At 36.9% G+C, this 25524-nt stretch overlaps 1 protein-coding gene and 1 long non-coding RNA gene across 3 annotated transcripts in view; one reads left to right on the top strand and one right to left on the bottom strand.

Annotated features, from left to right (window-relative positions):
• LOC308068190 overlaps nucleotides 1-24870 on the top strand; it is a 58556-nt gene extending 33686 nt beyond the window's left edge. The window contains exon 3 of the long non-coding RNA XR_013929892.1: nucleotides 530-24870. This is a non-coding gene — a long non-coding RNA (uncharacterized lncRNA). The remainder of the gene's footprint in view (nucleotides 1-529) is intronic.
• The window catches only part of CTNNA2 (catenin alpha 2), a 557331-nt gene that overhangs the window by 73100 nt on the left and 458707 nt on the right, over nucleotides 1-25524 (bottom strand). The gene's annotated exons all lie outside the window — the stretch shown is intronic.

Raw genomic sequence — 25524 nt, 5'->3', positions numbered from 1 at the left:
TCTTCTTCATGCACTGCAGTGCCAATTTGCCGTGAAAGTATTAGATTGTGGTCTCTTTCTCAGTACCTATTCCATATAGCATGGGGAGAACCTCATACTGGATAACATTGCCAGTTGTCACTCATTTATGTTAACTGCTCATGTAGTCTTCTCTAAATAACAGATACAGTTTTAAGCTACTCACATGTACGTACATTCACATGTATAAAAAATTCGAATTGCATGCAGGTCAACAGCATATTCACTCATACTTACTACAGGAACAAGGGTTTTCCACTCACTCAAACTCCCTTTGGACTTCCTCCATATCAGATTTAGTTGAAAGAACTTTAGGAAGTTTCTGCTTTTGGTAAAGTCTGAAGTAAACCTGACTTGAAAAAAATTAGTGGGTCTTCGACTGAGATTTTTGAAAGACAGGAGTGTTAGAAGCCTCGTGTACTGAAAGCTTAACTCAAAATGCCAAGAACCTATCATGGGACAAATTCAGTGAAGTGCTGTTAATGCAGTCTGAATCTCCTCCGTTTTCTAGGACCATTCTTGTGCATGCTATGGTTATCGCCTATACAATGGAATGGAAGTGAGATGAAAAATGAAACCACTTGAAAAATCCTTCTACTTTACTGTTTTCATAACTGAAAAAAAAACCCCATTGGTTCATGTTCAGTTACAGAGATGCCAGTAAAGAATACAACAAAAGGGTATTGTATTATGTCTGATCCTTTACTTTTAATATTAGACAATAATAATGATTTTAGATATTAATAAAAAAGATATTCACTAGGAGTAAATACTGATTCTTTTTTTTTTTTTCTTTCTTTCTCTTTTTAGATGGAATTTGACCATGCAACTCTTTTTTTTTCCTGAAACAGGTCAAGTTTCTACATCACACTCACAATCCCCAACTGCAATAAACATGCCTGACTGAAAGCACAAGAAACCCCCTACTGTGGTCCAAAGACCTACTAAAACCAGTGAGGTGCAATGCTAAGATGCATCTGCGATTTTAGAACGACTTTCCATGTCACTGCGATTTCTCAGCAGGATCAGCCCAAGCATTCTCTATGGAAAACGGGAAAGGAAACTGGTTATGGAAAAGGCAGGTGATTGTTTCAGAGCATTTTTCCAATTTATACACAAGAAAAACAATTCTGGAAATCTCTTAAATTTAATTTGTAAAATTATTCAAGCAATGCTGTTGGCCACATAGAGTAGAGTACTGCCCAGAACTAGCAACCTGCACCCTCAGCTAGAACAGGCTAAAGCTGTTCCATTTACTGTACACGAGGACCCAATACCACAATTAAACATCAAGGCATGTATCTGTTAGGGGTTCTCTGTTCCACTCTATCTTTAAGCGACTGAAAATTCAGGGACTTTAGAATAGTGAGTCCAGATGTTAATTCCCAGAGCTGAAATCAATAGAAATGTTTTATGCTTGGACAGAAAATTCCCTTAGGAAATACAGATGATCCTCCCTCATTTCCATAAGAGTGTGTTTCTGAGGCATTCAGCTGGAATACAATTAATTGATAGTCAGTATTAGTGAGGAACTCGTATGCCTCCTGGCTGGCCAGCAAAGAGGGAGATGAGGGCAGCAAAAAGGGCTTCTGCTGAGGTTCACTCCCACAGGAGTTGGGAAGTGCAGCAGGCCACTCAGTTTCAGATATATGGGATCTCTCCCTGTGTCTGGCTCACTATAATTTCATAATTTTCTCTCTATACATGTGCATCCATTGCTGAAGAAATAAAGAGCAAGCAGCTGTAGTAAACCAAGCAGAAGAGCAGGACTTAGTAAGAACATAGTTAAGACCAGATTCCTGTTTTAATTTTAACTGGTCATGAGGCAACATAGCATTGTACTGATAAAATGCAGCATCTTTCTCCTACAATAAAGCAGCTTATAAAGCTCTAGGGGTTCTGCTCTCTATTGTCCATCCATTCAGGTGGGCCAAAAAGCTGATATTCTGTTCTAAACCACATAGCTAACATGACTGCTGAGTCTAGGTAGTATAGCTAGAGTTGATTAATCTCATTTACTGATCTTCTGAGTTACAGGTATAAATGTATATTGCATTGCAATGGTACACATTTATTTTCTTCCTTTCACAAAAAGCAAATGTAAAATGTCCATCTACAGGAATTCTTTCTGCATAGGTCAGAGACCAGTGACCTATCTCAGTGCTATTTTACCTCTGTTAGCAGAATCAGGTTACTTTTCTATTTGATTTGTCAGCAGGTACAGGCTTTATTACACCATTCTTCCATAACTGGTATATTCATACTGAAAAAAACCAGTGAACAAAGAATGTATAGGAACACCAAAAACTATAGTAATATCTCAGAAACAACAGACAACAGAACTTTGAACCAACAGTAACTATTATTCTCCAAAGGATGCAAAACTTCCAGATTTTCTTGTTTTGGCATACCAACAAACAAGGAAGAAATTCATGGTGTTCGTGTATTAATCCTTTCTGGTCAATCTGCAATCAAGGCCATTGCTATTACAACTCCAATGAATTATGATCAAACCTATACTGAAATACTCAAGGGGCAAGAGGGCAGTTGGTGTCCTATGGAAAGAAGATTTACAAGACTGCAATGTGTATGAGTTGATCCCATAAAACAATTTTGACAACATACTCCTGGCAGTGCTATAATTAATAGATATTAATAGCAAGTAGTTACCAAAGCAATCCATCTATCTAATAACAGTCCACTATTTTAACAAACTATTCAGTGACGGAACATCTAGAACAGAGATGCATGCCTGACTAGGCTGTGATAATGAAATGTTAGTTATATTATCAGGAAGCTTTATTTTGACAACTGTTGAAGAAAAACAGGGTATTGTGGTAGGAACTCAACAAAGTTCAGGATAGGAACAGAAGCTTTGAAGATATCAACACAGTGTGATATTAAACACCCCAGGGTATAAACAAATCACAAATTATAATTACTGTTCCCTAAAGAAATGTAGCTTGTGAGTTAGAACTAATCTTAGTTAGCTGACCAGTGCAGATCAGGCTGAACTTGGCAGGGGACACAAAGAATAATAACAAGGGCTTCTACAAGTATGTCAGCTAGAAAAGGAACATCAAAGAAAGGGTACCCCCTGATGAGCAAGACTGGCAAACGGGTAACAACAGTGAGGAGGAGGCTGAGGTACTCAACATTTTTGCCTTATTCTTCACTGGCAGCCTCTCTTCACATACCTCTTGAGTGGATGGACTGCAAGGCAGGGACTGGGGGAACAAAGTCCCTCCCAGTCTAAGAGAAGATCAGGTTATTGGTCTTGGGAACTCCCTTAGAAAGGAGGATCCTGGTACTTAGTGAACTATCAGCCTCACCTCTATGCCTGGGAATATCATGGAACAGATCCTCCTAGAAGCTATGCTAAAGCACATGGAGGACACGGAGGCGATTTGAGACAGCCAGCATGGCTTCACCAAGGGCAAGTCTTGCCTGCCCAACCTAGTGGCCTTCTATGATGGAGTGACTATGTCAATAGACAAGGGAAGAGCTATCCCCACCCCCCACCCCACCCCCAACATCTTTATCTCTAAATTGGAGAGATATGGATTTGGTGGGTTGACTGTTCAGTGGATGAGGGATTGGTTGGCTGCTCACATCCAGAGGGTAGTGGTTAGCAGCAAAATATCCAGATGGAGATCAGTGTTGAGTGGTGTCCCTCAGGGGTCCATAATGGGACCTATAGTGTTTAATATCTCCATCAATGACACAGCAGGATCAAGTGCACCTTCAGCAAATTTGCAGATGACACCAAATCAAATGGTGTAGTTGAAACGTCTGAGGGATAGGATGCCATCCAGAGGGACTTGAACAAGTTCAAGAAGTGGGCCCATGTGAACTTCATGAAAGCAGCCCTGCTGAGAAAGACTTGTGGGATGAAAAGCTGGACATGAGCTGGCAATGTGTGGTCACAGCCCAGAGGGACAACATCAAAAGAAGCTGGGCTGCACCAGCAGAAGTGTGACCAGCAGGGCAAGGAAGTGATTCTGCCCCTCTACCCCACTCTGACAAGACCCCACCTACAGTACTGCATCCAGCTCTGGAGTCCTCATCACAGGAAAGACATGGACTTGTCGGAGCAGGTCCAGAGGAGGGCCACAAACATGATCAGAGGGATGGAGAAGCTCTTGTATGAGGAAAGGCTAAGAGAGTTGGGGTGGCTCAGCCTGGAGAAGAGAAGGCTGTCGGGAGACCTTATTGCAGCTTTTTAGTACTTAAAGGGGGCCTGCCTATAAGAAAGATGGGGACAAACTTTTTAGCAGGGCCTGTTGTAACAGAACAAGGGGTAATGGTTTCAAACTAAAAGAAGGTAGGTTTAAACTGGATATACAGAAGAAAATTTTTACAATAAAGGTGGTGAAACACTGGCATAGGCTGCCCAGAGTGGTGGTAGGTGCCCCATCACTGGAAACATTCAAGATGAGGTTGGATGTGGCTCTGAGGAACCTGGTCTAGTTGAAGATGTCTCTGCTCTTGGCAGGGGAGTTGGACTAGATGACCTTTATAGGTCCTCTGCAACACAATATGCTCCACGATTCTATGCATTTTAGGTCTCAAGCTGAGCAGACAAATAAAGAATTATGTAACAGTATATTACAGTTTATAGTGATTGATAAGACAGGTGGGATCATCTTAAATTCTATGTAAGCATAGCAACTTCTTCACATGAAAACCTGAAATTGGATATGCAGAACTAGTCAGGCTGCTACCCTGCATTACTATCTATGTAAATATTAGTTTATTATCATTAAGGGTAAATGTACCTCTAGTGCTTGTACTTTGTCCATGACCCTGCCTTTGAGGAAGGTTAAGATTTCTGACTGGTGTGCTGGTCATCCCCTAAATTGCATGAAAGCCCACATCTGTGTCAAGATGAGTGTCTTGACCACTGAGGGAGAATTCAGCTTTATATTTTACTTGGCCTACTGGACAGCCTGGAAGCACTGGTCAGCACAATCATTTATGCAGCCACAGCTCATGCTGCATTTCTCCAGCCATCAAAGGAAATACAGGAGACATGGAAGGAGGCTTGAAGATAAGATGAGGAAATTAGTAGAAATGAAAGAATATGGGCATAGATAGAAACTGGATACATTACAAAAGTAGAAGTGTGATAAACCCTCATAAGGACTGGAGGAAAAACTGCAGGTATTTCATGAAAAGGAATATTGCTAGTGTGAAAGAATCTGAGATTACAATGGTAGAAGGCACGTAGAATGCAATTATTTTTTAAGAAATCAAGACTTATTAGTTCCCTTGCTCATAGGCAAAACCTTGTAAAAAACTGATTGCCTTCACAGGGGTGAGTGAAGACATTTTTATTTAGAGCAATACTTTAAGGGACTTACAAAGTTCAGACACAGATTGTTCTTGCATGTATCCAATTTTTCACAGACTCAAAGCATGGTTGGGGTTGGAAGGGGCCTCTGGAGACCATCTAGTCCAACCCCTGTAAAAGCAGGTTCCCCTCGAGCCGGCTGCATAGAGTCACGTCCAGGTGGGTTTTAAGGAGACCCCACAGCCTCTCTGGACAGCCTGTGCTAGAGTTCATGGTAAAGAAGTTCTTCCTCATACTTTGGAGGAACTTACTGTGCTTCAGTTCATGCCTATTGCCCCCATCCTGTCTCTTGGCTCTACTGAAAAGAGCCATTTTGTGCAATAAAAGCCTATTAAATATTTTTAAAATAATTTAATAATGGTTCAACAGAAATGCACAATTATGACATCTGCCCAGAACAAGAATGTGTAGATAACGTAACCAAACTACATGTCCCTTTTCTACTCCTGTCAGTATGCTTTAACCCTGGCATGGAGAGAGCTCACACTGGCTCAAAATATCATTTAGTTTACTCGTCTGTTTAGTAGCCTTTTTTCATGCTAATACATCCCCATTTCTCTTGGAAAACTCATATTTATGATACTTACTTTTACAATATGAGTGTCTGACACCAAGAAACAAAGACCCAGAGTATTTAACAGAAAAACAGTATGTGGTGTGGGTATAAGACATTTTCCCATTTCTGTATATAAAAAACTAGACAATCGATTACTCCTCCCTTTTTGTCCTATCACTGTATATCCGTACTTTTTGTATGACCAGAAACAGAGATGACTTTTTAAAGAATTGTTTAATAGCAGCTGCATTTATACCAGTATGCCAACCACAGCCAAGACAGACCTGAGCACATGCACACACTCATCCACCTTTTTCAACTGTAAACATAATCCTTAGCAGAGATTTAGCCTAAACTAACTGATCCATATAACACATGGTTTCTCTTATATCTTTTAGAATGATTTATCACTGAGAAACCTTACACCTTGATCTGTTCTTATAAGTAGGTAAAGGACAATGAGGTGAGAAAAATTGCATTACATTTAGTTCTCTTTCCTCCTCTGAAAGGGATATACATTAAAGGAAAAAAACAAAAACAAAAGCAAAAACCCACTCAATTATTCAATCTGCTGGAATTCATATCCTCAGATTGTATTTTCTCTTAATTTAAGATTGCATTCATACTTTTTTTTAATAGAATTTTGTTTTTTGTTATAATACTAATAAAAATGTGGAAATATTAATCTTAGTTCTAAAGTAAATCATATGGTTTATTTGATTAAAAACTGTTATATTCTGACTCAGTCTTACATTTTACCCCAGTTCTCATGCATTTGCAGTTCTATGCGTGAAAGCTGATTACCTTTTCAAAGGACCATTATTAGCTCATAAATATCCAAAACCATTTGAACAAAACCAGAATTATTTCTTGTGCATTAGAGTGCAGTTTCTGGCTTTTTCTTTGAGTCCTCCAAAACCCCATAACTGCCATATGAATGCAGCTCACATGCCAATAGTTTTTAATAACGAGGGTTTATATCAAGAACTCTTCACGGGACTTTTAGCATTAAACGTAAAATGGGAACAAGCGTATATCTAAGAAATCAAAACTGACATCAAAATTCTAAACAGGACTGCAGACAGAGATCTTTAATTCACTGTGCTTTATTTTATGGTCCTCTTCCCGTGCAGAGATCAGGATAATAAGTCCATTGTCTCTGCTATTAGACTTAATGGCATTATCAGTATGCGCCTCGGGCTCCTTTGCCAACTGCTAGTTCAAAGCCTGCGGCCAGTGGGTCCATGATAAAGCTGCAGAGAACCTCTCCACTGGTCCATCTTAATAATTTTTCAAGCTTTTGATTAATTTAATTCAAAGTAACAGATAAGTCTCAATGTCTCAGTATTAAATTTCAAAAATGTCAATGAAAACCAGCAACTGTTTTGAGGACACAAACCTTACTAGCCTCTTAATGCCTCACTGAGGAATGAGTTTACCTGATAGGGCACCCTGAGGAATTCAAGTAGTGAGAGATTTAATAAATTGTGTGAAAAGCTTCACCTGGCTCTGATACTTGACAAGAAAATACAAATCTCTAAGAAACCAGGATTCATAATGTCTACTGTTTACAGAACTGCTCGTCTAATAAAAGATATTACTTCTTCCTAGAAAACTACAGCAAGATTTGTACGTCTGACAAACCTTTAACTAGGAGGGAGGAGAGTTATTGTCTTTCTGAGGGGTTACACATTGATTATGAGAAGACAGGTTTGGAGAAATAAGACTGTTTAGCATGCATTTGTAGGGACTCCTGACTTTTGTGATATGTTGAAACTAACACTGTTAATATCACTCTGGACATATGAAACCCTAGACTAGACTGAGGAGTTGCTCTGGAACTTTGGTTTCTTGTTTCTGCAAGAACCTTTCAGTAATTCACCTTTAAAATTAGCCACAGGTAATTGAAAGAGTTATGAGAGTAGGTTTTTCACTTGTGATGATTAGGAAGCTACCCTTCATCATCCTGCAGGTCATCATTCAGTTTTCCAAGATCTGTCTTTAGATTAAATGATTTCTGAGATATCATCCTGGAACAGGGAAAAACTGAAAAGCATAGGAAATGCAAGGACACATGCAATAAAATGGAGTATTATTAAGTCTTTTCTCAGGCCTATTCCATGCTATTTTGAGAAGCAGTAATTGCACCCATGAATATGTCCAGATAAGCTGATGGATGCTAACAGTATTTTTTTTTGTTTGTTTGGGGTTTTTTTACCCACAGATTACCTATTTGTGGAGCTGCTGGGGAATAAGACCTTCCTACATCCTTCTTTAGAGGTAGGCAAATCAAGTTTCTTTTAATGTTGGGAACATTCTGGCTAAGTTTGATTAGTTTTGTCAGGAGACTAGATACCACAGGAACATCCGTTTGACTGTACCAATATTAATACAATATTACTGTGAGTTGTAGAAATTGGAGCTCAAAGGAAACTTGACAGATGATGCTCCTGTCTGAAGGCAGGATTAGCTGTACCTAAACCATCCCTGGCAGATGTTTGTTTCACTTAGTCTCACAAGTCTGTGTCGATACCAGTTGTAAGGATTTATATTCTTGTACATTAAACATTTAATTAGAGAAAACAAATAGCACTAGTGTGTGATGAGGTCAGATTTACTAAACAAACTGCAACAAGTGTGCATTAATCCGAGCTCAGGGCCCATTCAAATGCATGTTAGCAAGAAGAAAAACAAACAAAATACCCCCCAAAATAACACACACACACACCCCAACAAACCCATTTTTCTTTCTTCTGCATATTTCTCCTTTGCAGACTCAGTGCTAGTTAAAATCTGAATCTGAGCTATTAGATTTTGTGAGTGAAGAAATGAAGGAAAAATATTTATCTACTGTACAGCAGTAAGGATATCTGAGTCCATTAGGACTATCTTCACATGCCTCTAATAAACTCACAGAACTTTAGTACCTTAAAAAAATGCAAACCAAAAAACCCCAAACCCTTAAAATGGGATCTACCAAGAAGCTTCATACATCAGTGTAGGTGACATTTTTAGTTAAAAGGAATTTTGACATTCCTTATTACTGTGTGCATTTCTTTGCTTGAAACACCACCACAAAGGATTATTGGCTAAGTCTAAACAATTCATCTTGTAAATTAAATTCCTACATATTGTCCAGGCACTTAAGGTATATTTATGCACTTGGAAGACAAAAGGGAAAAAAAAGATATTAAAATGTATCATTGAAGGATTTTTCTTTCCCTGACAAGTTATCTTTAGAACAGGTTCTGGTTCCTGTGATCTGTTTAACCCATTTTTATCGCTGTCTATGCTCACATGTCTGCAGCATCTTAGCCTCCCCAAATAATGCAAATATAATGATACAATTTCTGATCACTACTTACGTTATTTAAAATTGACCGTGGTCAACTCATTTCTATTTAGTAAAAAACAATCCCTGTTCTCACAGTGAGAAACACCAACATTCTCACCAACAGCGAGAAGCCCTGAACACATTAAAACATGTTAGCAAATTTTAAATATATTTTTTTACAGTATGTGTGTGAAAATAAGAGATAAAGGAGGTCCAAGTGCAGCTATAAAAAATTAAGCATGTGCACCATGAAGAACTGCAGATCACATTCAACATTTCACTCCATGGCACAATTCTAAAGTAGAATTTAGAACTCACCAACTCTAACATAGAATCACCAAGTCTCTTCATTCAATCCATCCAAAGAGACAAATCTGAAGATCCCCAAGTGATGTACAGGAGCTTTGTTCCACTTCAGCAGAGCTTTAGAGATTTACACCAGCATTGGCTCATATAACACGCGCTTTGGTCAATAAATTGTAGCTTTGACAAACCAGGGTAGAAATGAATTCCACTATCCATCCGCCAGCGATACACAAATGGTAGTAAATGTTGCTCTGTTTTCACTTCTCTATACATACACAATGGCATTCCAGAAATGTTTATGGGTCTCTATGTAAAAGTGCCTCTGTAGTGCCAGTCCATGTATAGAAAGAGGTAAATAAAATAGGATTTTCTAAATGTGTCAATTAATCACAAAAGCTTTTATTTCATTGGCATTACAAAGACACGATTGGTTGACTGAAGAATGTGTTGTAGTCTATATGTTAAAAAAAAAAGAAAAAAAAAAAAAAAAAAAAAGATATCATTGGTACCAGAAACAACGTAGTACAAAACCACATTGTTACTACATCCTTTTATTCTTCTAACTTGCATCTTTTTAATGGTTAATTTATTATAAATTTGCTGAAGAGCCATCAGCATATATTTGCAGTACTACGAACTGGAATTTATTCATCTGGCTGCACACTGGGATTTGTTTAGTTATCTGGGGTCAGTGAACATGTAACACAGTTTTATAAACTGATACTGAACAGGAAAAAACTGCATTAGAATAAAGCCAGAATAACAATAAGCCAAAGAATTAGGTGAGTATTTCTTGCTTCAGCTGCTATATACACATTTATTTCACTGTCAGGAAGCTAATGCTTTTTATTGTTATTATTTTTTAAAAGTCCTTTCCTTCCCTTACAATATATTTTTTTAAGCTCTTTCAACCCCTTGACAGCTGCCATGCTGACAGCCTCCTGCCAGCTAAAAGGGCAGGGGAAGGAGCAGCACAAGTGGTCTGACAGTGTGTGGCGGAGCCAAGCGTATGACGGGGTTTTGTCCCAGAGACAGCGATTCCCAAATGGCAAAATGTGTTGCAACTTTGCAGTGCTAAAAGCTTTTAATGCTAGTTTTTACTCTGTCTTCCTTCAAAAATGACAGCTTGCTATCAAAGCATTGATTCTTTTCCTTCTATATATTTAGCATTATATGGTCATGAGCATCAGTAAAATTAATCCTGATTTACATCAGTGTGAGTGACAGGAGAAACAAACTCAGTAGTTTGAGGATAACAGCTGTAGAAAATGTTTATTTGCATAAACAGAAGGAAACCAATTTCATTTTTGAGTCAATGGAAACATGACTTACCCTAGGCAGTTCCCATCTTAGAAACTACCTCTTCTGAAAGAATGACAGTCAAATAGTATGCAAGCCATTACCTGCTACCTATTATGCTAACATTACACTGTAGTCTTAAGAAACACATAAAGAAACAATGTAAAATCATTCAGAATTGTGTAGTAACACAAGACTGCTGTTTGAATTAGGCTGTGAACATGTTGCTGCAATGCATATTCACCTGTTTGGTTGAAATTACAAAAGAAAAATAATGTCACACACACACACACAGATACTCATGCAGCTGTTCAGGATTCATTGATTATGAAAAAATTAAAAACAACATTTTTTTCAGTTTATCAGTCAGGGCAAAAAATGCTAAATTTTCTTTTCCTAGGTGTCAAAATCCAATATAAGTAATGGTAAATGGACTTGTGCTGAGGCTATTTGGATAGAACATATGTTGAGAAAACACTGGTGTACTGAAGATCAGCTTTAGAAGTTCACAGAACAGCTGATTTTCATGTTGTGTTATTCCCAGTTTAGGCAAGCATTCAATTTGCGAAGGGAGCACAGAGGTGATTTACATTTAATATCTCGATCTCATTTCAAGAGAATGGCTTGAACTCAAACACAGTCAAGTTGAAAGCCTTAATGTTCTACTTGAATTCACATGATTTATGGAAGCAAAAAAACCCTACACTGTTTCCACAGGCTGAGAAATGCTAGTTTCATCCACATGGACTAAAAAAAACCCCAAATTCAAACAACAGACACTCAAAATAACATTTAACACTCCAGCTGACATTCAACACTGACATTCAAATGAACATTCCCACTAAGAATAAATCTTCTGAAAAATCCTAAATATAAAATAGGGCAGATACTGCATTCATCTATATTGGTATAGTACTGGACTGAACTCATGTTCTTGCTCTGGATTTACACAGTGTAATTGAAGCCTACCCTTCAGCCTTCAGCCAAATGCCAAATGTGCCACTGAGAGTGTTCAGCTGACAGTTCTTTCCCCTAAGAAACAGTATTCAAATTGGAATTAAGAAAAAATGCCCAAATCTGCCAGTGCAAGCTGGCAGAATTATCTTGAGAGATTCCAAAGTCTTTTGAAGCTTTTTTATCCATTTTCAGAATCACTCATTGGCTTTTGTGAGCGGTTCTTCACATTTGAACTGCACTCTTGTATTCCCAGATGCCCTATAGGGAAATACTGCTCTTCATTTTTGGTTAATAAACGGCTCTGTTTTTCAAGGGATGGTAGTCTCTGCTTTCCAGTTCTTTATATGTTCATCTCAGTATATGAGAAAGCGACCATATAATGGCAAAAGTTGACAATCTTTTCTTGTACTTCTGTGCTCCTACCTCAAAGAGACCCTTATGGTTCTTTGGATGTCTAGGTCACACCCCAAGCAGGAATAGTTAGTCCGTGCCATGCTGGTATCAAAGCGGAGAAAAGCAAAGCTAATCACTCACAAAAACAACCTAATAAGCATACACAGACTGGCAGTGCTTGCTTTCCGGACAAAAAGTAGTACATCAGACCATAGGCTTCCATAAAGCTCCCTAAACATTGGTGAAGACAGAAGAAACACTAACACTACAAGCTTCAAGCAGCTCCCTGAGAGTCTACCTTTTATAAGCTGCCCAGCATTTACTCTGCAGAATAGAAGCTCTTTATTTATGAAATTCCTACACAAACTCTCTTCTTTTCTCCACTGCAATTCCAAGGGAAACTCTTTCCTTTATACAGTGCATAAGCCAATTGAAAAAGAATTCCTAACCAACACAAATAATAACTATTCTATCAAACTTGAGGACAATTTGTGAGGATTGGTGGAACTAGATGTTTCTTCTCTAGATTGCTGGCACACAGGCTGTTTTCAAATTAACTAAAATAATCATCTTCCTTAATACTCACTGATAACACAGCTGCTGCTATCAAGCAGTTTTCTTCCTTAACAAGCTAAAACCTCAAGTCCGCTGTAAAAAGGTAGATAATGTACAATTAACTGGTCTAAATTTGGAGAACATTTTAACTTATCAGTGGTGCTCCAACTCTGCTTTACAGGGAATTTATCTTTGTCTGAAGGAAAAAAAAAAAAAAAAAAAAAAAAAAAGTACTGACAGAGATGAACCAGAGACAATAAGTATCAGAGTTTTTGCTACTACATTATTTTTTCTAAGTTAGTCCAAATGTTAGATGGTTATGAAGGGCTATGCAAATTCAGAAGGGAGGAGCAGGGAGCGCTAGGCTTCTATCTATAATATTAAAACTTTGAAACACAGTTGCTGTAGCTGCCTAAAATCTTGTGTACCCAAAAGATACTCACTTTTCTTCATCTTTATGAATTTATTTGACGAAATAGAGAAAACTATTCTTAGCCTCTCAGATTGCAGCTAGGCTACTATTGTTTCTGTAACCAAAGGAACACTAAGGTTTTTCACTCTGCAATGGTGGTGAAAAACTGGTTTCAACATCTCCGAGCAATCTATAAGAAACCAACTTTACAGAACCTCAAGCTAATTTTGCTTTCATAGGACAAATGAGTAAACCAAGGGAAAAAAAAAAAAATAATCTCTGCACCAAAGGCTCACAGCTGATAACACTTTCCAGGAGGAGAGAATGTATGTCCTCTCCCATTCCACCTTCCCAACAGCAGTGGTGTCTCCTTGATTTTGAAATACATTGAGAAGAAGAGTTAATATATTCTCATCTTTGTACAACAACTTAATTTTTAGACATCTAGGACCATTTCCATTCCTCATCTGAAGCTGCACAAACCCACAGCTTTAACCTCTGTAGACGATGCACAGACCACCAGGCTATAAAGCACTTATACTTGCTGTCTCTGTACAAAAGTTTTAACACTATGCAGTAAAACCTTTAAGATTCAGTGAATAGCAAATGAAGGTTTTGTTCTGAACGTAAATACAGTTTATTACACATAATTCAGAACCTCCTTCAAATGGAGTTTTAAACAAAACACAGTCATCCCTTGGTAACACTCTGACTAAAGCAGTTAAAAATGCTAATGCAAGGAAGTTCTAGTTCTTGAAAAATCAAAGCAATCCTACCCATTCATTTTATGCTTCAAAAAAGGAAAAAAAAATATCAGCATCTGTTTATTGGTGTATTTCTCCAACAGTTAGTTAAACTGAGTTTAAAGACAGTAATTACATGTAATCCTTTATGTCTAGAGTATAGCATCCTGCGCAAAACTGGTACAGGGTTTAGAAATACTAACACATATACTTTTTCTATCCCTATAACATTAGCTTACTCTTTTTGAAAAATAAAGATAATCCAATTCCTTCAACATACATCTTTACATGATTTCCCTTTTATGTCAAAAAATAGATTCAGACATCTCAGTCCATTGACTTCCAAGTAAAAAGACAGATAAACAAAGGGCACGAAACACTGTAAATTGTTTCCTATTAATGTATTTTTTGCTCCTGCCCAACTGTGGTTCACTGAACGCCTTAAAAAAAAAAAGTTTACATCAAGAAATTACCAAGATCATATCATCCCGTTATAGTATTTTTCCCCCTAACCAATGCATTAAATAGCGTTGAGATCAGTTTTGTTTTCTTTAATATCTATATGCAATTTTTGATCAGTCACAGCTAATAATTTTTTGTCTTTCCAGAAAAGTTTGGTGGCTTTTATAATAGAGTATATCAGCTGTTTACAAAAAATCCCTGGCAATTTCTCATTTCAGCTTAAGGAAGGAAATGAAGAATATATTAACTAAACGAAAATGAGGGGGATTGAGTAAAATAGGTCCAGCTGACTAATGCCTTAGTCAGGGAATTATGTTTAATATTACACAGTACTGCAGGAAACACATGCAAGTTTCTAAAATATATGAGAATTCCCACACAATTTCAAAAAGCATTATTTATAAATTAATTTATCCTGGTATCTTTCCTCCAGATCATTACTGTTAGTCAAGTAGAATATATACATGGGTGAGGGTCAAGATTTATTATAAACATATATGACAGATTCAGGAAAATTCTTTCATAATAAAAGAATAAAAATACAAAAACTGTGCCAGACAGACTATCTGTATGTAAAATGTGTGCCAAAACCTAGAGCTGTTTAAATAATATTTTTTCTGTTCAATGGCAGCAATGAAAAATAATCACAAAAAATTGTCTCAGGTTGACACCTAGTATATTACTATGGGCCAAATTCAGTAATCTTTCACAAATAGTTTATGTTGACCTAAAACTGCATTTCTTACTGGGAAAGCAGTCATATGAGAAATTTCACACAGCTTCTCTCTCATTCCAGGTTTTCCCAGAATAACTGAAATCCATAATTACACAGTGTGCATCTCTGTATTTAACATCCCTGATGTGTACTTGTTTGGAGGGTTCAGAAGACTATGTTCAGCTGTAGGGATTCACTGCATCAGCTCCAGAATGGCTCCACCTGTTACTGTGCAACTAACCCCACTACTTTTACCTGCCACCTACAAGCTTTACCCTTTACTATCAAACCTATTCTCTTACTGTTTAGATTAGTGTCTGGCATCACCTACAAAATTTGATGAGCTGTCTTAGTTTTCAACAGAGCCCTTTTAATTGAAAATTTCTACCAATCTTTCACAGAACTGACATTTTTCTGCACCATCCTGCCATTTTTCAACCTCATATAGTCACACACTTTGGATGTAAGTATATTTATCAAAAAAAATCATCAATTTCCTGAGAGTTGGAGCCTCGCAGAAATGTTACGGATTTCTAAGATTTTTCAGGGTACTGACATGACAAAATACATGTCAATATGTTATAAAATACTTTAAATGACAGACCCAAAGGATGAGGTGGGAAAAAAAAAAAAAAAAGTTCAGATTAAGTATAATTTGCTACTGCCATTATCATCATTCTGCCTGTAAAGACTTCAACACACAGTATTCTAGGAAGGAGCTTTTCTTTTCAAGAATGGTCTCAGCAGTCTTCAGTCACAAAGTGATTTCCACAAATGATTAAACATTGTCTCTCTGTCCCTTTAGATTATATATGTGTATTCTGACAGATCCTTCCTGTCTTAAAACGTAAGCCACTCATGTAACAAGGGTTGTAAACGGTTGCTTTAAGAAAGAGGTGTTCTGCTATGTCTATATTGTTAAAGAAGAGAATCCCACTGAATGATCTCAGCTCCTGCATTAGCTCTCTGATCCTCTGTTATTCAGCATTACAGATGTATCTATGACACCAAAAGGCTTTGACTTAACTCTCTGAGGAGCTGCCAAAGGAGTGTGGATTACCTCAATGTCCATCAGACCAAGAAAATGCAGAGCACGGAAAAGATTAAGCAGAAATAGAAATTATATTGCCTGCTCAATCACAAGGAATTGTAACAACTCTGACAGATTACAAACAAAGATTATAATCTACCATAAAAGCCATACTTGTGAAATCAATTTAAAGACTAAACAGACTAGATCAGAGAGAGATAAAGCATCCAAGATACAGGAGCAGATAAAGATGCTGAAGAAGAAAAAATCAATAGTGATAATTTAAGAAAATACATTAAATTGTTAGCACAAACTTCACTTAGAACAGCCATATGTATAAAAGGAGCAGCATGAACCACACAAGTACAAAGAGTTTCTATGAAGGCTGGGGAAATAGGGTATTAAAGGAAGCTACAATAGTGTTTTACAAATGCATTTGAGATAAGTGTTTGGGAGGAAAAAAATAAGTAAAGCTTCAAATGCTGATAAGATTTTCAAATTAAATGAGAAGATTTATGATCATTATGGGAATAAAATTCTGGAATCACCTTCCAAATAGCTCTTTGATCTAGATGTTGAAAGTTTCTGGAATTTACAGATTAGAAATCAGACTGGAATTAGCAATTAGATTGTGGATATTTAGAGAATTTGATCTAATGTTTTACCATTCTTGGTGGTCTTTCTTGTACTTCATTTCTGTAACATTCAGCCTATAAGCAGGATTTTCAACCTGTTAAGACTTTGGTTGTTTTTTTTTCTTTTTCCTCCTTACTTGACAATCAGCCTCCTACCCCTTTGTAGCAAGTATTCTGCTGTCCTCATAAGTGCAGGATCTCATACATCCTATAAGAAGAATTTAAGAAAATTCTGCCCTAAATGTCTTCTAACACAGTGAAAGGGTCTTTTAAACAGACATCGTGATGAAACAATAATGATTATAATTATCATGTAAGTATGACAGATAATTATCATGTAAGTATGACAGAGTTGCAGAATGAGGTACAAACATGGAATTTAATTTGATCACAGGAACGTCTTGAAGATGATTATTTATGTAATATACATATATATTCTCAACTTTGTAATAAAGTTTCTTTTAAAATTAAAATATTTCATATCACAATACTTCTTTATTTCTCTCTTCTGCAAGCCTTCTACAAATCATTTCAATAAAGATTAAATAACTCCCTCTTGTAAGATTCAGATTTCCATTTCTTTATGTGCAGAAATACAGATGGGCTATACTTTCCCCAAATCAATATTACAACAAAAATGACATAATTACAGTATAGGATTTTAAGAAGGACACACAAGAGCTTGTTTTTATTTATTATGTTACTGAAGAAAAGGGCAAGCAGGAAGAATGAAAACAAGCACAAAAACCTGTGCAGCAAAAGCTGTAGAGAACAGCATCGGTAAGTAAAAATACAGATTTCTGCCTCCCTACTATAATAACCGCTATGAAAGATATATTTGTTATTCAATTGCATGAAGTTATTTTCTCCTTTTATTTTGAAAACACTGGGGGGGGGGGGAAATTAAGCCATCTAGAAATAGACTTAAACAGTGTGCTCATATCTGGTAAAGGAAGATCAGTTTTACCATGTCTATGCCATCAGATTATAGTACGGTTACAGTTATAGCTGTAACTACATGTACAACATTTGTGGTTGGTAGAATTGAAAAAAATCAGATTCAAAGGCCCTTCTACAAAGCACATGACCTACTCACAGCTGCCCAAAGGCAGTGAGTATTCAAATATGTTGCTGTGTTATCTCAGTCAGACTTTTTTCAAAAAAAGTATTCCATAAATATTTCACATTTTTAATGAATGTGTCAAACACTTTTTAATATATGTCCATTGATTTGATTATGTCATTTTTTGGTAATATTTGAAACCCCAGTCAGTGTTTGCCAGAGTGTGAGTTCATTCAAAGGCACTTTGAATCCACACTTCAGCCTGACAAATGGGGTAGGAACTGGACGGATGGAGTCCCAATTCATGTATGAAAAAAGAAACCTTGACATGAGAAGGTATAACAATATTCAGCTCCAAAGATTAAAAAAAAAAAAAAAAAAAAAAGAGTTGACAAAGGGTAAAAATGCTAAGGACATCTTTCTTCTTCTGTCAGAAGACAAGGTATATGAGTGGAGTGTCCTTTTAACCTGCTTTTTAATAACTAATGTCCTCTGATTTTCACATTTTAATAGATCTATACATTTATAGCGTTTATTTTTTCCTGACAGGATGGTATTGAGTTTTGCAATGGTGTTCTTGAGCTCATCCAGGATTTCTCTGGCAGAAAATAAAACCTGGCCTGCTGAAGGTTTAGAGTGGTAGCCAATGGTGTTACAATTCAGCCTGAAAGGAGGGTAAATAATAGGAGAAAAGGGGGCATCAGGAACTGAAAGAACCAGAAAAATAATACCAAAAAGAAAACCTTCCCATGAAAGTGACAGTTCTAAGACGAAGCATGTTGACCACTTTTAAGCACAATTTTTTACTTCCCAATGTTGCAAGCCCTCTTTGTCCTCAGCATCTTTTAAATGATACTGAAAAGTAAGAGTATGACTTTGGAAACACACACTAATGAGGTCCGTGTGCACTACTACCAATGTTATTTTGGCTTCCTTGTTTTACTCAGAGGAAAGTTTTCTAGGCATCTCTCATCCCTATGGTTCTCATTAAAATCAATGGAAGTATCTTTCAATCCCATGAAAACATTATGAAAACCGACCTCTTAATCTATTGCAGTTACAGGATTGCAACTGGCACGTGTTAAGTAGGCCCACAGTATAAGTTCTTGCAATTTTTTTTGTTTGTTTGGGTTTGTTTTGGGTTTTGTTGTTGTTGTTGTTTGGTTTGGGTTTTTTTTTTTTTTTTTTTTTTTGTTTTGTTTTGTTTTGTTTTGTTTTTTTTTTAAGGTAATAAAACCAGTTTAGCTATTTAAATGCTGAAAGCAGAGGTCAGCCAATTGTACTGTTTCCCATCTGCTGTGTTACATTTACATGCCAAGATAGCTTTCAACATACATAAGATGGAAACAGGAGAATCTTTGACAGACACTGCAGACTAAAATAAGCTCAGAAAGCTCAAACAGGTTAAGATTCAACCGACCACAGGGAGTGGCTGCAGGATATTATTCTTTTGCTGCAGCTTAAAGGAAAATATTAGAGAATTAGAAAATAATGTATAAAACTCTCTTCAACCTGCATGAGGTGGGAAATGTTTATGCCCCCTTTAGACACATGTTCCACTGGTTGTCTCACTTTCAGAGAGACTTGATATTATAGTGTTATTACAAGGGAAGGATTCAATGGGAATGAAGCATTCTAGGCTTTCACAAGAAGGTAATTACAACATACCATCCTCGCTGCAAGTAACTGAGGGCAGAATTAGAAGTACGCCACAGGCAATAGCAGTGACTTCTGCGGTAAAAATCTTTCACACAGATACGACTTCTTTCGTTACGGATAGAGGTTCACCTTATGTAACTCAGCTCATCATTAGCTGTCTAAAAGGCATTTATTGCCACCTAATTTTCTAGGATCCCTGCAATGTTGCACAAGAGGGAAAGGTATCTTCAGAGTCAATGCAGCCCATGTATTTTGACTGATAGACCTGCCTTGAGATAGTGAAAAACACCTTTTGGAAATACATCTCTCTTACAAGATGACCCAGAGGGTATAGACAGTAGCCATCTAAAAGGCTAAAAGATTTGTCTAAGGCAAAAGTTGGCAAAAAGAATTTCATCTTGTATGTTAGAAAGGCTCTAGCTATTTAAAATTAATCCTTGATGTATACTATGTTTACTTTCACTGGCTTATATATAGTAAAGCGTAGGCTGTACCTAATGGCTTCTAAATGCTTGAAGGTTTTTGCTCACTTGTAACTAGTTTACTATTTTAAGTGATATGTAAATAAAAAGACAACCAAAATCAAAAGATAGTATGGTTAAAATCTAGAACAGGGGTCCTCAAACTACAGCCCGTGGGCCGGATACGGCCCCCCAGGGTCCTCAATCCGGTCCCCAGTATTTAAAGACCCCCCCCGCACCCCCCCTGCCGGGGGTTGGGGGGGGAAACCAAGCAGCCGCAGATGACTGCCTGCCACTTCATCCACGCGCCAGCCCCCTGTTTAAAAAGTTTGAGGACCCCTGACCTAGAAACTGGAACAATGAGTGTGAAAGCCTCACTGAAAAAACACTGATAGAAATCACAGTTGTCAGATTCTTTTTCCAGATCTGCCACAGGTCCACTAATAGATTCTGCCCAAAGCATTTCACCTTCTAGGATGTCACCTACAAAGTGGAGATAATATTAACAATTAAATTAAAAAAAGCATTTTGAGTTCAACAACAAGGGAAAAAAAATAATCTGATGTAAGACAGACTTTTGGTGCTTTTGAGCACTAAAAGCATCACCCAAATCCTGAGACAACCTGAGTGGTCATGGTTCTAAGTTCAGTCAAGTTAGAAGCCTTGGATTTACACCTGGCTGATGGAGACTGGCATTGTGCCTGTGAAGATGGAAGGAGACTTACATTTTACAATGAGCAAGCATCTGGATGTACACATTTACTTATGGTTTCAAAAATGTCAAACATTTCTGTGTTAAAGATTACAAAATGAGAAGGAATAAAAGTTGCTATTATTCTGCTTTGAAGAGGTGGGAAATCATTCTTCTCTAAAAGAGTCTTTACGAAGGTAAAAAAGGCAGGTTAAAGGCAAGGAAAAGGATCATATTCAGCAAAAATATTGGGGAAGAAGTTTTTGTATTTGCAACTCTAATGTATAAAAATGATGAATCATCCTAATGGTTGTTACCAATTGTGGATATATTTAGATAACACCTCATTCATTTGCAAATCAGGCAATTCATAAATGGGGAAAGAGATGCCAGTTTCTCAGCAGAATTCTGAGTTTCACTGAAACTAAAACTACAGTAAAAGATGATTTTTGGCCATGATATGGGTGAGAACGAAGTTAACTTCTGCAGAAAATGGCAAAGACAGAAAGATGTAAGGTAAAGACTTAGGTAAAGCTGTACTTGCACATTGCTCTCCAGAGCTCCTGCTGCTTCCTGGCTTTTTGCCATCTCATTCTCTGTACATCATTTCAGATGGCAAAACTGCTATCAGCGACTTTCAGAAATGAAAATATATGGTGTGACTCAGAAGTTCCTCTCTGATCCAAATAGGGATGGAGAGGAGGAAAAAAAAAAAGATAGATTTTTTTACCTGGTATGGAGGAGTGGGGGGAATAATGAATACTAGAATATTATAGTACATTTGAGAGATTCATTAAGCTCAGTTTTTAATTGAGCAGACAGTAAATAAAAGACTGACTGCAAATTAATGATTTATGGTCTTAGTGTTTTTACCTGTTAGGCATTTGAAAATCATGTGTTAGGAATTAGTATAATTAATATTTTGCACTGATGAATAACCTTTTTGTGTAAGGTTGCCAGTGATCTATTCATCCTATCCATTTGCCATTATTCAATGAAATGGGCAAAGATTACAGTAATATTGAGATATCTGTGTGCAACCCAAGATACAAAATTTCATCTTCTCTTGCTTTCTCTTATACAGGCTGTGAATGTGAAACGTTACAACTTCCTACTCATGTTATTTAAGTGTTTGACTTCCTTTAAGCCAGTGGATGTCAAAGTAACTCAGTGATTAGTTCCAGTACTATGATTAGAGGTTTAATATTATAAAATATTGTAAAAGCAGTGGTCAGTAGCAGCTTTTCCTACCATTTCTTGTGTATATTTGAATATTTATAACTTAAAGCGACAAATTTACCAAACAAAGGGATGGCCTTTGATATTGTTATTATCTGAGAGGGATAACACAAAAACCTCAACTCTTTTCAACTCTACTCAGCTGTAGTGGCATCCCAACTAGAATCATTATCTGGCTAAGGAAGTTACAGTCAGAGTCAAATAAGGTATTATTGTTGCTTCTTTCTCATTATCTAAAAACTTCTGGTTTTAATTTGCTTGTTCTTTTGCTAATATACATTGCTGGGTGGCTTCATCTTCCTTCTGACATTGTGGTGATAGCAATTTTTGCAACAAAAACATATCTATGGGACTTTTCAGTCATGCCACAAACAGTGGTTTAAGTTCTTAGGGCTGTTCTTAACTGTTTCCTTGGGCACAGTAAAATTTCCAAATCCTTTTAAAATATAGAACAGCACACACTGTGTGTTGGAAAGGTAACAGCTGATCTGCTACACACTCTGCATATCTATGGGAAAGAATTGTAATTATTTTCATTACAAGGAAAAGAAAAACTTGAGTCATCTACTAGGTACCGCAGAGGGTACAACTATGGAACTGTGCACTACAAGGAGACATGTAGCACCACCATTTTTGGCTCTACGATAAAAGGGTCTCATTATAAAGCAATAACTTGACTTTCTTACCTAGGTATAACGACCCAGACATTAGGGTGATATCACTAGCCTGTAAGTCACTCATCTTTTAGAAGCAGGACCTCTAACCCTCAGTCCTTTTGACTGCAAGAAATATGGGCACTGATAAAATCTTGACTTTTCCTCCCTTCTCTATCTTGTGCTTTTCAAGCATAATGTGTTGTAAAGAGACTAAATCTTACAGAAGTTCTTTTCCTGAACTTTTGAAGTCCTGGAAGCACTTCAGGATCACGAAAACACAAGTTTTATAACCTGTGTACTGTGAAACTAAACTTACTGTTGAGATTACCCTTTCACGCTAAAATCCTTTTCTCAGCTCCTTAGAAGTTTCTTAAGAAGTTGTCTTCAGGCTGAAGTCTCTCATGCCTGCTCTGAGGCCACAGGAAAAACTTTCTGGAATTTTGAAAAAAATCCACTTAATTATTTTGTTTGATTTTCAGAAGTCCAAGATTGGAAATAAAGCAATAAAGCCAATTACTTTTCATGCTAAGCCATGAAGACAGTCTTCCTTTATTATCATCAAGGTTTTTCTACAGAAACATGATCCACGCAGTAGTTAAAATGTTATTCTAAGAGAGTAGTGAGGTGTTTGTTTTTTATTTGGAAATTTATCTCCAAATTAAGTTATAAAATAAATTTTCAAACACTAAGGAAACTGGTTATCAGGATTATAATATTTTACTCGGTAATATCTAGATATTTTTGAATGAGATTACTCTTGTATTTATCTAACGAGTCATACCAGGGCTGCAGCACTACAGATTTTCCAGTGTCTCTTTTCCCTCATAACTAACCTCAAGTTTTTACCTAGGAAAATTATGACTGTGAATATTTACTTTCTAGGTCAGTATCTACATGAAATGTTGAATTTTCTTGTTGAATCCATGGGTTTTCAATTAGCAAAAAAATCATAAGTAAACTCAAAAAAAACAAAAAAAAAGAAAAAAGATCTAGTCCCATATATATTTGGCATTCAGCAGCAGCATTACAAGGGCACATAAATAACTTCCCTGATAATTCACCCTAAAATCTTCTCTTCCCCCAACAGCCCTCCCAGACTGTTATTTCTCACAGCCTGCTCTGTGTCCATTCATAGCATCCCCCTGATTTCTGTTACCATTTCACAAATGCGATGCTGTAGCAAAAGCTTCCAGCAAGCAATGTAAACTTTGACCAAATAACAGCTATCCTGGGGAAGAAAACCATGTGGCTATTCTAACATTTCTGGTCATCACGAGGATCTATTTTGATAGAAAAACATTTTAAAGCCACACAGGCCATCCAAAGCTTAGACTATAGGTGCAAAACCACAGTAACAACAGTTACTGAACTTATCCAAAATGGCAAAAGGTGTACTTCATTACTGAAAGTACCTGGAATTCCAGGAAAACACATAAAACATATTGATGTGACAAAATATTTTCATTCCAGTAAAGCCACAAAACACCATGCCTACAGGTATTACTTCTGTCTAGCACATGCTAAGAAGAAATAGGACATTTTATGTTTGTACATAGACATAGGAGTGAAACTGCTGGAAAAACAGGTGGTATGAACATGAGTCACACAGGTAATTAAACTTTTTTAGGAAAAAAAAAACAAACCAAAACCCAAAAAGCCCCCAAAACCAAACCAAAACAAAGAAACCCAACCAAACAACAACAAAAAAAAAACCCACCAAACTTATAGGAAGAGACCAAAGGATCTCATTTAACAGCCTAAATTTTGGGAGTTGTTGGATCAAAACTTGCAAGTATCTATGTGGAGAACAGATTTATTATAAGAAAGGTCCTGCTTAACAAAGGTGCAGATGAGATGTGGAACAAATTGTAAGGGCTAAAATATACGAAATACCTATTTTAGAGTACAGATAGAGTAATAAACCTTGGTACTGAGGGGAATTCACTGTTGAAGTTACTTGGCACAATTGATTATGGATTAGGTATCAGTGAAAGGTTTCTAATCAAAAATTGGGATGGAGGAGTTTTGGTCTTCCTAAATAATAAACACTGCAATGCCTTGTAAGTATACCAAGGGAAGTGATATGTGGGTGCCACTAAACACAGTTTGTTGCAAAGTTCCCAGTGTACCCCCTGGCACAGGAACTTTGAAAAGCCAACACAGACAGCATCCCTGACGAGCAACATTTAGGCAAGAAGGATTATTTTGACATCAATGCACTTCCAACTAAGCAGCTACAGCCTGGACTCTAGTAGAAGCAGTAGGATATACCTATGAAGGGGACATCATCATAACCACCACACTTGTTAGAATCTAGCTAATGGGATACAGGGGGGAAAAAAACAGGGTAAGATACACTATGACCAATGCATTACATACATTAAAGCAACACAGACAACTCCTGTACAACTCTAGTTGTTGTACAACTATGATACTAGTATTTGGAGAAGATAATTTTAGCATTTGCATACTTTGTTCTGGGTTAATAAACATGATTGCTCAAGGGTCTATATTTGAAATTTTGCACATATATCTTGATTGCAATCTTTGTTAAAATCAAAGCTGCTACAACTTTTGTTTCAAATTATGAGATTTCTTGATTACAATTTCTTCTTTTACATCAGTTCAAAACTTCATCACTAAAGATGACATTCTGTCCTCAACTCTTTGACATGGCTTTTCCTTGAACATCTTCTGCTGATTTTTTTTAGCATGTCTGAATGCTTTCCTTTATTTCTGACTATTTTCTTGTAAATGATCTTTTCAGTTTCCTCAGAAGTACTTACTGCTTGTATTGAACTTTTTGGCTACTTAAATAGTTCTAGCCTCTCTCTGTCCTGCATGCTGGAAATGGCTCAATTGTGGATGACAGAATTCCCTTTCTTTATAGTAATATAAGCTGTTTGCTTTATTTCCTACTTTGTTGTGAGTTTGGAATACCAGCATAGTTTTGTGTATTTCATCCTTTCTTTTATTCCCCACCATTC

Source organism: Falco punctatus (genome assembly GCF_963210335.1).
Source record: "Falco punctatus genome assembly, chromosome: 1".
NCBI lineage: Eukaryota > Metazoa > Chordata > Aves > Falconiformes > Falconidae > Falco > Falco punctatus.
This window is presented reverse-complemented; position numbering and strand designations above follow the sequence as displayed.